This window comes from Falco punctatus (assembly GCF_963210335.1).
Source record: "Falco punctatus genome assembly, chromosome: 2".
NCBI classification, from domain to species: domain Eukaryota; kingdom Metazoa; phylum Chordata; class Aves; order Falconiformes; family Falconidae; genus Falco; species Falco punctatus.
This window is the reverse complement of record NC_137581.1, coordinates 49629191-49644119: the sequence shown is the minus strand read 5'-3', so window position 1 is coordinate 49644119 and position 14929 is coordinate 49629191. Positions and strand designations below refer to the sequence as shown.

Here is a 14929-nt window from a genome sequence, read left to right as displayed (position 1 = left end):
AGGTAGCCTTGATAGTTCTGCATCCATACAGTGGAAACCTGGGAAAAGAAGAACGTAAGCAAAGAAAAAATTTAATCTGTCATAAATTTAGAAGTATAAAATTACCTGTTTAAGCCTGAGCTATTTATCGTAAGCTCTCTGTATAGTGAATAGAAATAGACATCTTCAGAACACAGCTCATCTCATTCTATCTACTTATGAAAGATTAAAAGCCTCTCCCAAGAGATGCCTGCTTTCCTCATTGCCTATAAGGAATCATGTAGTGCCTACCAAAGAATCAGACATCTAATTCTTAGATGCTTAAGTTGGAAATATAAAATCAAGAATAGGACTTTTTTTGTTTTTCTTTTATGTACTCACACTGTTCTGCTGCCTGAAGGATCACAGAATTTTAAAAGCATGAAAGAAACAAGCAAACTTTAGAGAAAGAATGGATATCTGTACATCTCATTCTTTTTCTTTTTGATTGACATAATCTCTAGTAAATGAAGAAAGACTTTAGGGATGTGATTCATTTTTAAAATTACCTACATCCTAAACTGCTTGAGATATTATTAAGCTTCTAAGGTACCTGTTTAGGATTGATAGGTATGACACAGGAAACAAAGGAGATCCATACTCTTCTGAAATGATAACTAAACAAAGGTGGAACAACTTTGAGCATGTAAAATAGCGTTAGACACCTATGATTAGTCATCTAGGTGGGACTCAGCTTGCCCTGACTTTGTGTGTCTACAGTGAGGATATCTTTATGTGAACTACTTACTTGATCTCCCATTACAGTCCACAGAGATCAAGGGAAGAAATCACCTATAAGCACTTAGTACCCTTTTGTAGAGGAAGGCAGGCAGTGGGTTGATAACCATTGATAACATGCAGCTGTGGCCTTGCCTCAGAGGCAGTGGGTTGATTGACATGGATGATGTGCAGCTGTAGTGTGGGGTGGGGTGGGGTGGTGTGGCATGGCGTGGCCTGGCCTGGCCTGGCCTGTGGAAGAAGGAGCTATAGCACAGACAGTAGAATCTGACTTGTAAAGCCTTGTTACAGCACCCTTTAGATGTGTTAGCATAGGAAATATACCTGTTGATTTGTGTTACATCTTGCTGACATAGGCTTTAAGTGAAAGTTATATCCTTTAGAGTGGCAAGATGATCTAGGATATCTGAAATGGTGCTGAAATTGTATGTAATTTGATTAAGCTGTTAATGTATATGTGCATGTATATATCTCTGGATATACACTCACATATGTGGACAAGCTTTCAGAATATCCTAACAATGTTGTGTAGATAAACAGAAACATCTAAGTTAAAAAAGACAGGAAAAATTAATGTAAAAGAATGTCCATGTGTGTATATGTTCCTGTATGTGTGCAGAAAAATGAGGAAAAAGTAAAAAAGTATATATGAAGAAAAGAACAAAATGAACCCCAATTGTCACTCAAATTTACATGTGGGATTATTCTTGCACTTATTTCCTCCTCCTTTTTTCTGTTACATTTGAACTTTAGCAAATAATTTCTTTAGTAGAGTATTTATGTTTCTGGAAAGGACTAATCATACCCGTGGGTAATATATAACTAAAAACTAACATCCCTCATGGACTTGAGCAGAAAACAGTCATACTGCTGAGTATGAAATTCTCAAAGGAATGAAAATACAAAACAGCTATCACTACAAAAATACTGAAAATCTTTGTCACATTTAGGAGGGATGTTAGGGGCTAATCTTAAGTAAAAGAAAAAGATCAGAAATCTTTTTGGAGACTCATAGATTGCTGATATGATTTGATATTCTCAGTGTGTCAAATATATTGATCAAAACATCCTAAATAACTATTACATCCTTTGAAAATAACACAAAGACCTTGGTAAAATGTATTGACTTACCTCTTTTACTTTGAAGTCACAGATTATTTTCCCAAGGTCCATGGGTTTGCTATTTATTTTTTCTTCTTAGACATATTGACAACAAACATTAACTCATCACGAACAAACCAGAGATACTGAAGTAGGAATGAAACACAAATCTTTGCCTCCACTTGCAGCAACAGAGTGTCTGCTTTCTTTTTGTCATCTTGTGCTGTAAAAGGTATGTTTCTATTTAAAAAATTAATCTCTGCATATTAAGGCTACAAAGATATTCTGCTACTTTGTGACAGTAGGGTGCAGCCAAGGTATTACTGTCTTGTCTACAATTCACTTCATGTAGGAGTCTGATGATTCTTTTGCATTTTACATCAAAAGATAGATTTGGAAAAATGATGAAGGGAACATTTTTTAGAGAGGATATAGATGTAATATTTGTAAGTTGCTTCTTTTTGAGGGGGCTGATTTTCTTTTACTTGTGGATTGCATTGCCACACAAGCTGTAAGAACAGGGTAGAGAATGCTACCAAGGTGACCACAATACAGGTCACACAGCAGGAGCAATAGACAGGCCCTTAAGGAAAGGCAGGAACAGCAAAAGTGTATGTGATATTCTCCCTAATCTTCCATTCTCTGTCATTTTCAATTAAGAGGATTTCTTGAGCTGGATTTTGTTTTGCACATTTTGTCTCCCTCAGTGTTGGAATTTTTTTGGTCCAAGATGGTATTTTTGAGCCTATGTACATTTTTACATCCACAAGGATTTCTTTCCAAGGAATTAACAGGATTAGTGTCTACTGACTGAAGAAACAATACTTATTATGCATTTAAATGATGCTATTCCTTCCTAAAGATTTGTAGCTGTTTTTCTGATACATTTCTTTGGTATACCAGCATATGCCATTTTGCTTCCTGACATCATGGAGCCATTTCTGAGAAAACTCACTTCAGCTCAGAATGAATAGTGTATTAACTGGTACATCGCAGTGGCAGCCGTTGTCACTACTGCTCCAGGATCTGTGTTGTTTTCAGAATGTAGTTTAAATGTATATCTTTGATTATTTTTTTTTTTCATTCTGTGGAGAATATTTCTATTTTAGTTTTTAATTACTCATTGGCTGTGCATTTTTGATCCCTTTTGCAGAGAATATTTAAAATCCTCAATATGAACATCAACTGCTACCAGAGTGGTTACATTTTTCCTTCTGGGATACTCTTACAGCTTTGGCTGGCAGAGGTACTCAGAATATATCCTCCTATGCATTCTGAGTCACAGCAAATTTTCTCACATGTGGCTCAGTAGAGCCTTAATTTAAAAGGCAGTAAGCTGCCAGTAGAGTGTACTCAGTAAGAAAACCTCAGTTCTGAAACAGATTGGAAAAATTATCTTTAGTGGTCTTTAGAAGAAGTTGTTAGAGAACCTATTACTACATGTTTCCATTCAGGTTGAGCTTTGATAAGAATTGATCTTTGGAGCCAGCGCTAAATATACTGTTGTTCTTTGTTACCTTAATATTCTGTTGTTCTAGGATAACTTCCATTAAGTGCTTTTCTGTTGATTTTTACCTCATTAAAACATTTCTGTGAAGCTTCAAAACTACTGCACAGATTCACAATGCTTTTGGTCATCTAATTTCCATTGTTTTTAACAGGATGCAGATTTCTCAGGTTGATATTCTATGTTTTGCTAAAGCACTTGGTAAAAGTCACTGATGTCTTTCTTTTGAAGGATTGAGCTTTTATTTTGATGGAGGAAATATGTACCAATGTTATTTCTGATTTCATTACTTTAGGTGCAGGTTGTTGTCATTTCAATACTTTAAGTGCAGGTTGTTATAACTTGATTTTAATGGACATCATTAGCTATGATAAAAAAAGATTCAATGTTACTCTTCAAGATGCTTTAAGAAGTTCTAAAGGGGCAAAAGAACTTTAAAATGTGAATATCTGTTAGTCTTGGATTATACTGCTTGATTAAGCTATTAATAACTGCTGCTTTTCTTGGTGTAAAAGCAGTGTCATCACATCAGGCGCATGGAAAGTCAAAAAATGGTCCTTAGTTCGTCTAGCATACAAAAGTTATAATAAAGAATCCTAATTGGTGGTAATTATGTTTGACTCCAAAAAACTTTCATAATTTCCATATTAATTAAAAATATTTCTGTTTCTTACTTTACTTTATTGTCCATTTCTTATAACTGATGTTAATGATTACATCTATGTTCCTCTGCAACAGTGGCTTCAGTCTCCTTCAGTCTACAGATTCCTATAGAATTCTGACTGGATCTTTTATAAAGAATTTAAGCCAACTGACAGGTAGATTTTATTATTTTTTTAAAACTTGCCTTTTACAGGCTCCTTTTATATACTTCATAAGTCTTTACAGGTCCATGTATCACTATTTTTAAAAGCCCTATTCATATTGTCCAAAATCAGCTGAATCAAGTAACTCAGTCCAATTCATTATCAAAATTTCAGTTGCTTTTTCCATGTCTAGGGACATAGAATGCAATTTAATCCCTTTTGTCTGAGTCACAGTTTGGGATAAGGGCCCGAATTCACCATCTGCACTTCCTATTTATTACCTATTTACACATGCACCTCCCGTCACCATCTAGGCTTTGGGCATCACAGCATTCTGATTTAATTTCTCATGGGATAATAAAGTAGCAACACAAAAAGTAGTCTTGGCGAAGAACTCCCTTAACCACAAAAATATCTCTATTTAAATTAACCAAGAGCTAAAGGTACCTGAAAATAGCTAAAGATCCCAACATAACCTTTTCCAGTATGTGATATCTTCAATGCTCAGTGTAAGTGGGCCAGTGCCAAGTGTGGCCCATATGCACGTGAAACAAGCTCTTGCATTGCTTCCTGCTTTCCATTGCCTGATGTTTTCAGGCCTCCATGGAGACTGTATCAAAAATGCCAACCTCCCTCAGAAGTAGGGCATCTGAAATGGCACACAATCACACGATTAAATCCAGACACTTTTTTAGGCACAAAATACTAGCAGTAGATACTAGGAACACTGGCTAATATGCTTGAGAAGGAAGATTGTTAGAACAATGCTCGTGTCTAGAAAGCTGGAAACATGCTGATGAGAAGTTGTGATGTTTCTTTGATCATTGGTGCAGGTTCCTACACAAGCAAAAGCCTTAATTTATATTTTATTACACTGTATTGCATTGTCTTCTACTGTATTTTATATCATTTTACCTTATTCTCTACTTTCTATCTTTCTTCTTATCCCCATATTCATTCCTAAACAATAGTTATCCTTCAGAGAAAAGAGAAAAAGTTTCCTATAAAACTAATAAAATGTTGAATTGTTTGACAAGATTTGGTTTGGAGGCAGTACTTTATTATTAAGAAGACCAAAAATAGAAAAAGATAAAACTTAAATGACTACACAGAAAATATCTTAAACAGGAACACGAATTTCAGAAACAACAAGGTGTTAAATCAAAAACTGTAATCTGAAAAGAACCCATACTCATATGCCATATAAATTTATGTTTTCCTAACTTCTGTATATAGGAGGTGTATATGGTAGAAGTAGTATATGCTCATAGTATATGAGCAGAACACAGACATTTGAGCACATTTCAGTAGTCTGGAAGCAGAAGTCCTGGCACTCAGTCAGTGTGTCAAAGAACCTTTCATGTTTTTAATCCCATCTCCATTTCAAAACAGAATATCCAAACCATTTTGGAAGTAGAGAAAAGAACTCACACTTGGCATTGTGCAATATATAATATGTGCTCGTTACAGGCCTGTGAACTTTTCAATGTGACAGATGGGTGCTGGTTTATATTCTTTTCTGCAGACTTTAAGAACACACCACTGGGTTCTCAGCTGCCTGCATTGGTGTCCCAAGATATATCTAAAAAGACCAAGCTCATATTGTTCTTTTTCTACTCTCTACGAAAAGATCCCATCCATCCATTCAAATAAATAAATAAATAGAATAAATCAACCTTAAAGGGATAAACTAATCTTTGAAAGGTGAGTGAAGGAAATCATCCAGCATCCTTTCCTACTGAGTTCTACAACTTTACACTGTGTCCTTATTTCAGGAATATTTACATGCAAATAATTGTTTTATTCAAAGCACCCACAATACTACACTGTCTAAAACCTCTTTGTGAAAGGCATCACTCTGAGTAAGTCTCTATGCATTATAAAATGTGGATATGTTATTGATGGCTCTATTTTCAACTTTGTTGGCCAGGTATCTAAAAATTAGGCGTTGCAGCACCTGCATTTTTATACATAAATCTTATTTGGATCTTTTTATCCAACGGATAAGAAATGGATCCCATTCAGAAGCCTAACTTGTCTTTGCAATTGCTGGTAGACGCTCCAGATGTGTTATTACCTATCCAAGTACAATAGTAGTGCAGTAAAAATCTACATTGTATAGTTAATATAATTTATTAATGGGCAAGATGTTTTTTAAACTCAGTTGACAAATTGTGGTCAGATTTATTCCATGATTTTTTTTTTAAGTGGTAAGTTACAAAGCAGAAAGAAACACAAACATTTTACAGAGAAATTACCAAATTACTACTCCTACATAATGTTATGATAATTATATGGGGGGAAATTGTCTTGGGATGCATATTTATCTTTTACTCTTATAGTCAGATACACTTGCTATGCTGTTAATGTGCTCAGAAATCCTTCATTACGTTGCTTAACAGGAGCATGAGAAGTCAATAGTTAACCATGAACCATAAGAAATGTTTCAGGGATGTTTATCAAAGGTAACTAAAAGATAACATACTTTTTTTTTTTTTTTTTTTTTTTTTTTTTTTTGCCTACATGATCAATAAGAGGAAAGTCCAGGCCAGTGGTAACAAGCACATTTTTCTTCTGATGATTATTGGATCATCGACGTCTTTCTACCTAGTCTGAAATGTCAGGTGTCAATTTTTGCTGCAGAGCTTTCAAGTTTACTGTGCACTAATGCTAACTGTCACTGTTTTTCACTGCCAGCAAGAAAGTTGTGGACCATATAAGTGTTTGAATTAGTATTACTGTATTTCTAGTCACTTTTTAAAGTAATTCCTTGAAGCTGAACAAAAGGCACAGTGGGAGGAAGTGCATGTTGTTAAATGTTATGTTGATCCATTCTGGCACCTTTTGGAAATGATACAGTGACACAATATTGCAAATATTAAGGCATGGTGGAAAACCAAACAAAAACCAAACAAACAAAAAACCAAATTAAACAAACAAACAAAAAAGCTATCAAAGCCAAGCTAAAATGCCAAAACAAACAAAAAGTGTTATAAAACAATTTATAAAGTGAATTTGGCTAGAAAGTACACTTGTCACTGTATTCATCTTAAAACTTTGAATAAAAGAACTGGACCCCCACTGGAGCAGTGTGTGAAGAACTGCAGCCCGTGGGAAGAACTCACATTGGAGAAGTTTGTGGAGAGCTGTCTTCCATGGGAGGGACCCCATGATGGAGCAGGGGAAGAGAGTGAAGAGCCCTCCCTGTGAGGAGGGAGGAACAGCAGAGACAACGTGTGATGACATGACCATAACCCCCATTCCCCTGTGCCAGGTAGAGAATTTGGGAGGGAAGTTGAGCCCAGAGGAGGAAGGAGGGGTTGGGGGAAGATGTTTTTAAATTTTGGGTTTATTTTTTATTATCCTACACTGAGTTGAATAGTAATAAATTAAACTGATTTCCCCAAGTCAGGTCTGTTTTGCCCATGACAGTAATTGCTGAGTGACCTCCCTGTCCTTATCTCAACCCACAAGCTTTATATCCTATTTTCTCTCCCCTGTCCTGCTGAGGAGGGGTGTGATAGGGCAGCTTTGGTGGGCAACTGGTGTCCAGCCAAGGCCAAATCACCATGGTGTTTTTTGGCATCCCAAAGGGGACATGAGAAATTTAGGATAAAGATAGTAACTGGGAAGGTAATGGGTAAAACATGGACAAAATATAGCTGGACAGTGAAGAGCAAAATGATCGTGGGGAAATTTTGTTGCAAATGTGGTGAAGAGATGGGGGGTGGATTATGTGTAAATTTTCCACTCTTGTTCAGTGTTGTGATTTTGTTATTTTGATTTTGGTGTGCCAAATTCCTTTTGTTGATGTGAGTGAAGTTTGTGAAGTTTCTGTGATGAATGTGGATTTCAAGGATAATTCTTAAATATGTGATTCACAGATGCAACAGTTGGAAAGTATTGGGTTTTGTTGGCAAGGTTTCTGACCTCTCTTTCCAGGGATTTAACAGTGTTCTCCACACATTGGCTGTTCCTCTTTCTTCTAGATGCCTCTCTACACTAGGTGGAAAGATGAATGCAAAGGAACCATTTAAGATGATTTAGAGCTCCTGTGTGATGACTTATACTGCCCTTATTCTGTTCAGGTAGCGTATCCAAAGTTACTGTATACAACCCTTGTGATATTTTAAAAGTCAGAACTAGACCCAGAGACTGACAAAACCTGGGCCCCTCCATTCTAGAGTCTCTTTGTAGCACTTCTGAAGATCATGACTCTTTTTGTTGTCCTAGATTAGAAATATATTTCTTAGATGGTGAAGTATTAGTGTAGTGTGAAGTATGCAAGTCTGGAAATGCTACCAAAGTTAGCAATTTAGATATATAAGCTTCTTGGAGATAGATTTGGATGGAAAAGATGTTATATCTTTTAAAAATTAGCTGTTTGGAGATATCTGAGGATTTAATCTTAAGGGTTTTTTTTCTTTTGCATACTGTGCAGTTACAGCAAAATTATTATGAAGTCTTACTTTTTATTCTAATTTTAGTAATATCATAGGGACTATATATGATGAAAATTTTTGGAGGCTGATTCATCTAATACTAGAACATTTATTTTAGGTTCTGTCTACTGTGGGGCAAATATGATACCTGGTGTACCTTGAAGGCTTGTTCCCAGTTTCTCAGACTAGAGAATTCGTTAGATAATCTGTCAATTCCCATGCAAAGGTTTTATTTCAGTTGAAAAAAAGGCAAGGAGAAAGAGTGTCCATCATTTACTGTTGAATTTCATGTTGTCCATTAATGATCAATGATGTGCCTAGAGATATGTATTTGCTTTTATCTCTTTTATATTTCAAACTGAAGTTAAAAAAATTATTCCTGCAAAAATTTATTAAGATTATTGCTTTATAAACTTTGTTAAATAACAGGACATTTGTTATAGAAAAAATCTGGATATCAGTGAAGATTTTTTAAAAATAAGTCTATAACCAATAACAATTTCTGTTTGCCTTGTTAAATATGAGGTAATTCAGGGATTAAGGAATACCACTGGATTCACTGGCCATATTAAAATAGAAGCAATGGATTCCCAATCACTGAAACTTGTAAAATACATAAACCTGAAGAAAAGACCACAGGTAACAATCAACCACAAAGATTTTTATGTGCCAATGTCTATATAATTCATTGCCACAGGGAATGTTATAGTACTGTAGCTATATATTCTCTAAAGTATTGTCTTAATGTCAATGAACTTTTCCCTCTGCTTTGATTAGAGAGATGCTTCTGCCACCAGCTGAACATTTTTTTGCTAACAAGCTGATGTTTTTCTCTTCTGTTTACAGAATGATCAGAGTTGTAAACATTGATGATAAAACAGTGAGCTTTACATCCCAGTTCCACTGCAAAAAGACGTGTCTGCACAAAGAAACCTTGATAATATGTTTATTGTTTTAATCTATGAATGAATTATCACTTTTTCTCTGAGTCTGCGTCAATAGATTTTAAAATATTTGCCTTACACATTCTCAGGAAGCTTGGTTTTACTCCATATTTTTGTAGGTCTTTGATCACTGAACCTCTCCTAATTTCTGTTAAAACAATTTGAGCTGATAGCAGTTGTACATATATCATGTGACATCAATCACTGAACTGTTCATTATAGCTGATGTATTGCAGGGAATATGGCTGTGAGTCCATTTAACTAGGCATTTGGCAAATAAAATGCAAAATTATATGGTGTCCTGCTGAGGGCAGCAGAACATTCAACATACATGCTTTTAATAAGCCAATTGCTATTCTATGCAAACTAATTCTGAAATTGCAAATGTCAGGAAAGTATACTTTTGGTTTAGGAATAGATGCTAGGAAGCTGCATTTTTCCCGTCATATCAATCACTGTCTGATAGAGTTTTCTAATATTAATAAAACCTCTTACAAATTTTTCTTCAAACTTACATCCCACATTAGAATGGGTCTGCAGATGAAAACAGATGTTTAAACCGGAAACCAGTTACAGTATTAATCTCTAAGCACAGTGGAAAAGGTGAGAATAACCTGATTTTTTTTCCTTTACATGACTTGATATATACCATACAAAAAATACTGGAACTAGGTTCGGGTATCTCTACAAAAACTACATTATATTTTTGATGATTTAGATTAACACCTAAAGTAATTTAAAAAATAATTCCAATTGCCTGATATTGCTGGAAAATATAAAATTAGGAAGAGTAGAAACAGTAAATCTCAATAGTTAGGTATCTGGAAATAAGCAAAGAGAAATTTACACATCATCCCTCCAGGATGAAGATTCTCCTTTTTAGTGATTCTTTCAATAACCTCAACTCTCACCTTAGAAACAACTACCCAAAATGGAAGACAGTTGCCAAATTGACAAGTATTTAGTCTTATGCAAGACTAAAATGATTCATTGTTCTTTTTATTAAGACAAAAAAAACCAAACAAGCAAACAAACAAAACTGTTCTGTACATATATATTCATTTTGCCCATATGCAGCTGACTTTGGCTTCCTTTTTGCCTGAGTTTATGTCAGAATCTGAAATAGATACGATGGAAAAATTGTTTACATTATATGCTTTTGTCAAATGCATATGAGGAAAAAATAATGCTATGTTTCATGCTGAGCAATAAGCACAGACCATTTTCAGAGGAAACATGGACTGCAATGTTATTAGTCATACATTTTAGGTTTATCTGTGGAATAATTTCCAACATTCAGTCACAAACTAACCTTGAATATGAATTGTACTTTGTATTTCAAATCTGCCTGTTGCTCTGTATGATGTAAATGTTTTAATTTTCTATGAAAGATGTGTGTTCTGTTTAGAAGGAAAGGAAAGCAGTTTCGGTTTTAAAAGGATTGTTTTTAAAGACACTTGTGAAGCTTTGTTTTCAGGCATTACACAAACTAGTAAGTAATTTAAAATGATACATGGTTATTCAGTTCTTAAAATTTAACTGTGTAGGGGATTATTTGAATATCTATTGCAAGGTTAGTTCTCTCTCCTCTTCTTTTTTTTTTTTTTTTGTTTACCTAACACTTGAAAAATTAAGTGTTATTACATAACTCTCCTGATGCTGTTTTATGTAAGCATGGAGAATAATAACCAAAACATATTTTTAAAGGTGTACAGGTGTGAGATAAATCTTGGTATATGCTGTGTTCTTTTGAATTTACTTTTGAAGGGCTACACAACATATTTCTTAAAAGACTTTCATATTATTTGAAGAAGTAAGACATTAATGTTATGCATATATAAATCAATAAATAAATTGCCTGGTGTAAAAAAGATAAAGTTTTGACTTTGTTATTCATATGGAACAATTTGCTGGCTTTCAAAATAATTGTCAGGTAAACTGATAACAGATTAGTTGCTTCTCATCATATTAAAAAAAGTTATATCTTTCTGACTGCTTTTCTGTTTGCTTAATGCTTTGTCTGAAATTTCAAATTGTGTGGTTTTCAGGAGAAAAAAAAAGATATTATGAAATCTGACTAGCCTAAAATATGTGCAGTGGTTTTTATTAAATACATGAACAAAAACATTAAGAGATGCCATAAGCATAACCACACATAAGTGTGAAGTTCTCAGATTCTTCCTCCTGTTCAGACTATGACCCCTATTGGATACCCTTTCACTCTCATAAAGTGAAAAGCAAATGAATAGAACGGACTTCAGGTTAACCTGTGCATTAGAATTTCTCTGTGGAAAAGATGAACACTTAGCAGAGGATTTTTTGAGGTGGTGTTGTTACACAGTCTTCAGTGGAAGGTTTCAGAGCAGTGATGGTACCAATGGGATTAAGGTGTTTTAAGAGAGGACAGAATCTTTGTTGGAGAGGGTTTATTTGCTGTTTCATTTTTTGCAGTTGTAGTCTTCAGGCCAAAGAGAACAGTGTGAGGAAATAGGGAAAGAAAAGGAGAAATGGAAAGAAAGGTAAATCCTGCTAATGAAAGCATTTCTTTGTTTTCATTAGCAAATGTTCTATTTGTGAGAAGTAATAAATCTCCTTTCACCTTCCAGTGCTTTCTTTTCTTTTTTTTCCCACGAAGGTCAATGGTCAAGACTGCAAGCCAGATTTCTGATTTTTGAGGGAGGTTAAACAAAAAGGAGAAAGGAAGAAGAAAATTATCCATTATGGAACCTGAGAGGAAAAAGAACTTGATTATTCCTGTCCAACCTAAAGGAGGGAGTGAAAAGTATAAATAGCCAAAAAAAAGGGCTCTCAAATCCTGAAAGAAAACAAAATTCCTTTCTTCCTTCCTTCCTTGCTAACATCATCTATCTCTTATTAAGAATTCTGGACTGAGCTTAGGTAGGCCAAGCTGATATTATGTTGATACACATATCTTAATTGATAAGTATAAGAAATGTATTTACAGCCAGGAGAATTATGTGTATTGCTATCCTATTTCTTCTTACAGAATGCAAACTTTTTTCCAAGGCTCCTGGCACTGCCTTAGGCTGAGATTTGTGGATGATATGTACAGTGATAGCAGTCAGAAGTCTTAACCATATAATTCATCTTGGGACTTTACTTTTTCTCTGTTTTCCTCTTGCCAAGGTTAAGCTGAGTATGCTTTGCTAGACAGAATTGGAGCTATAAGCTGGAGCATCACAGTTACTGTTCTGTGGCCTATATTATGCGAAGTAGCCTTGCTAATGACAATGTCAAATGTCCTTCTTGAAATCTACCTGACATAGTAGTTGTCACCACAGGAAAATGAAAACATAAGGATGCACTAGATAGATAAATAGTTTTATTAAAATGATCTGCACATTTCTTTACTTCAGCCTCACCAGGTAGTATGATATCTATATTTAGGTTTTCATTAGCATCCTAGGGGAAGTAAATACTCCTCCGACTCATTTGATTAATCTCTGCTTGTTTTCTACCTACCTTCTCACTCTACTTTTTAATAAAAAATCCCCAGCTTAATTTTGATCGGATTGCATACTTTACACATCAGTAACTTGCTAATAAGAAGGAATATCTTTATTCCCTCAACCCTCCTCCAATGCTTGCATTGATGAGTGGATGTTTTATAGGTCTGCTTGTTAGAGTTTGCACAGAAAGCTAAGGCTTTTTAACTTTAAATTTGTGAATAATATTTTCTTTGCATTTTCTTAACTTTTTTAAACTTATTTTGCTGTACAACTATACATTGCAATGCATATGAGATAAAGCAAATGCATCCACACACTAGCATGTAAAAAAGTATACAGAAGAAAGTATAATTAAACACTTAGAGGTGAGTTCTATACAGAATACCTTTGGATTTACAATACAAATATCCCCCCTGAAAAACACCTACAAAATGTTGAATTATATTGGATGACTATTTTGGCACTCATCACCCTTTCCAAGAAGGGAGAAGAGGGCTAGATCACAATCCTACAGGAAACAGATATATGCATAGATGCTATGTTACCTAGCAACATGGTCCCAGTCTGTTATTTACTCCATTTTGCAAATCTTACTATAGTACATGGGGAGGAAAATGACACACATTAGGTGTACTGAGTCCTTAATCTCTGGTTCAGCAGGTCCAGAAAGAAATGGAAAATGTGTATTTGTGTATGCCATTCTGGATAAATATTATGAAAGGCTTATCTCCCTGCATATGGCAAGAACAAGTCCCTATTATTAGCTAGTATTTCACAAAAGTCAGATGTGTTAAAGTCTTTACAGATTACAAGAAGAAAACAAAAACCAAAACAAAAATAATTTTCAATCTTGCAACCTCAACTCTTGTAATTAAAGCAAGTAATGTACTTCAGGTTCTACTGAAGTGACAGCATGGAACAATAGTGTCTTTTATTCAGTCCTACATACAATGAGCATCATACAGAATACACTTGTAAGAAAAGCTGTTAACATGCTTACATGTTTACCAGAGGTGTTTTTTTCTTTAACATAAAAAGGTTAGAAAACTTGGAGAAGAGTCATAACAGTTATGAATAGGCAAAAATGGCAAATGTGCCTACGCTTTTTCATTCATAGGTACAGATATCTATTTTTTTTATCCATAGCTCTGACACCATACAGTTTTCTTTCTAATTGAAGATCAAACACTAAACACTAAGGGAGTACAGAAAGGTTATGATCCAAAACTTTCTAAAATAAAATATTTTTTGTTAGTTGACTAGGGCAGGTTTGTTGTACACTTTCAGGAAATTCCTGATTTATACGTGCCCATGTGCCTGTGTCTATGGGTATCTTCTGGATATCGGATTATTTTTTGTGCTGAAAAAGAGGATCAATCCCCCGCTTATATTGGGTCTCCCAAGGATACTAAAGTGGTTTTGCCGGCTTTCAGAGAATCTTGGAAACTCTAACCTTTCATAAACTGGAAAACTCTCCACTGGCAAAGACTTATGACTAACTGTGGCATCTGCCATTAACAGAGCAATCACAGTAACTGTGTGTTATACTGCTCTGTATGTGTGTTTAGGACCTGAACTGCCATCCATGCAAGTCTTCCCTTTAGGACTTCTCTTTTTATTTCTACTGCTGAACAGAATAGTCTAGAGGGTCATCTGGTTGTTCATCAAATACCATGTAGCACAGCATACTGACTTGTGTCTCTCTTCTGGTTCCTGGTTTCAGGTATGTTTAATCAGAACGAGGGTTAAAATTTAATGGCTGCGCTGGGCTATCAGAGGGTCTTTTAATCCTCCAAAAAGCACTACAGTAATCAGTGGTGTATTATTTGGCCTTGTGTACAAGTGCAGCAAAACAGATCTGAAGCTCAAGATACGTGATTAGGTCCACGTGCTTCAGCAAACA

At 35.0% G+C, this 14929-nt stretch overlaps 1 protein-coding gene across 1 annotated transcript in view; it reads left to right on the top strand.

Annotated features, from left to right (window-relative positions):
- The first annotated feature begins 984 nt into the window (after positions 1-984).
- Positions 985-14929, top strand: part of SLITRK1 (SLIT and NTRK like family member 1) — a 38104-nt gene continuing 24159 nt past the window's right edge. Inside the window, exon 1 of the mRNA XM_080374993.1 lies at positions 985-14929. This exon is cut by the window's right edge and continues 24159 nt beyond it. The gene's annotated coding sequence lies outside the window, so the exon portion shown is untranslated.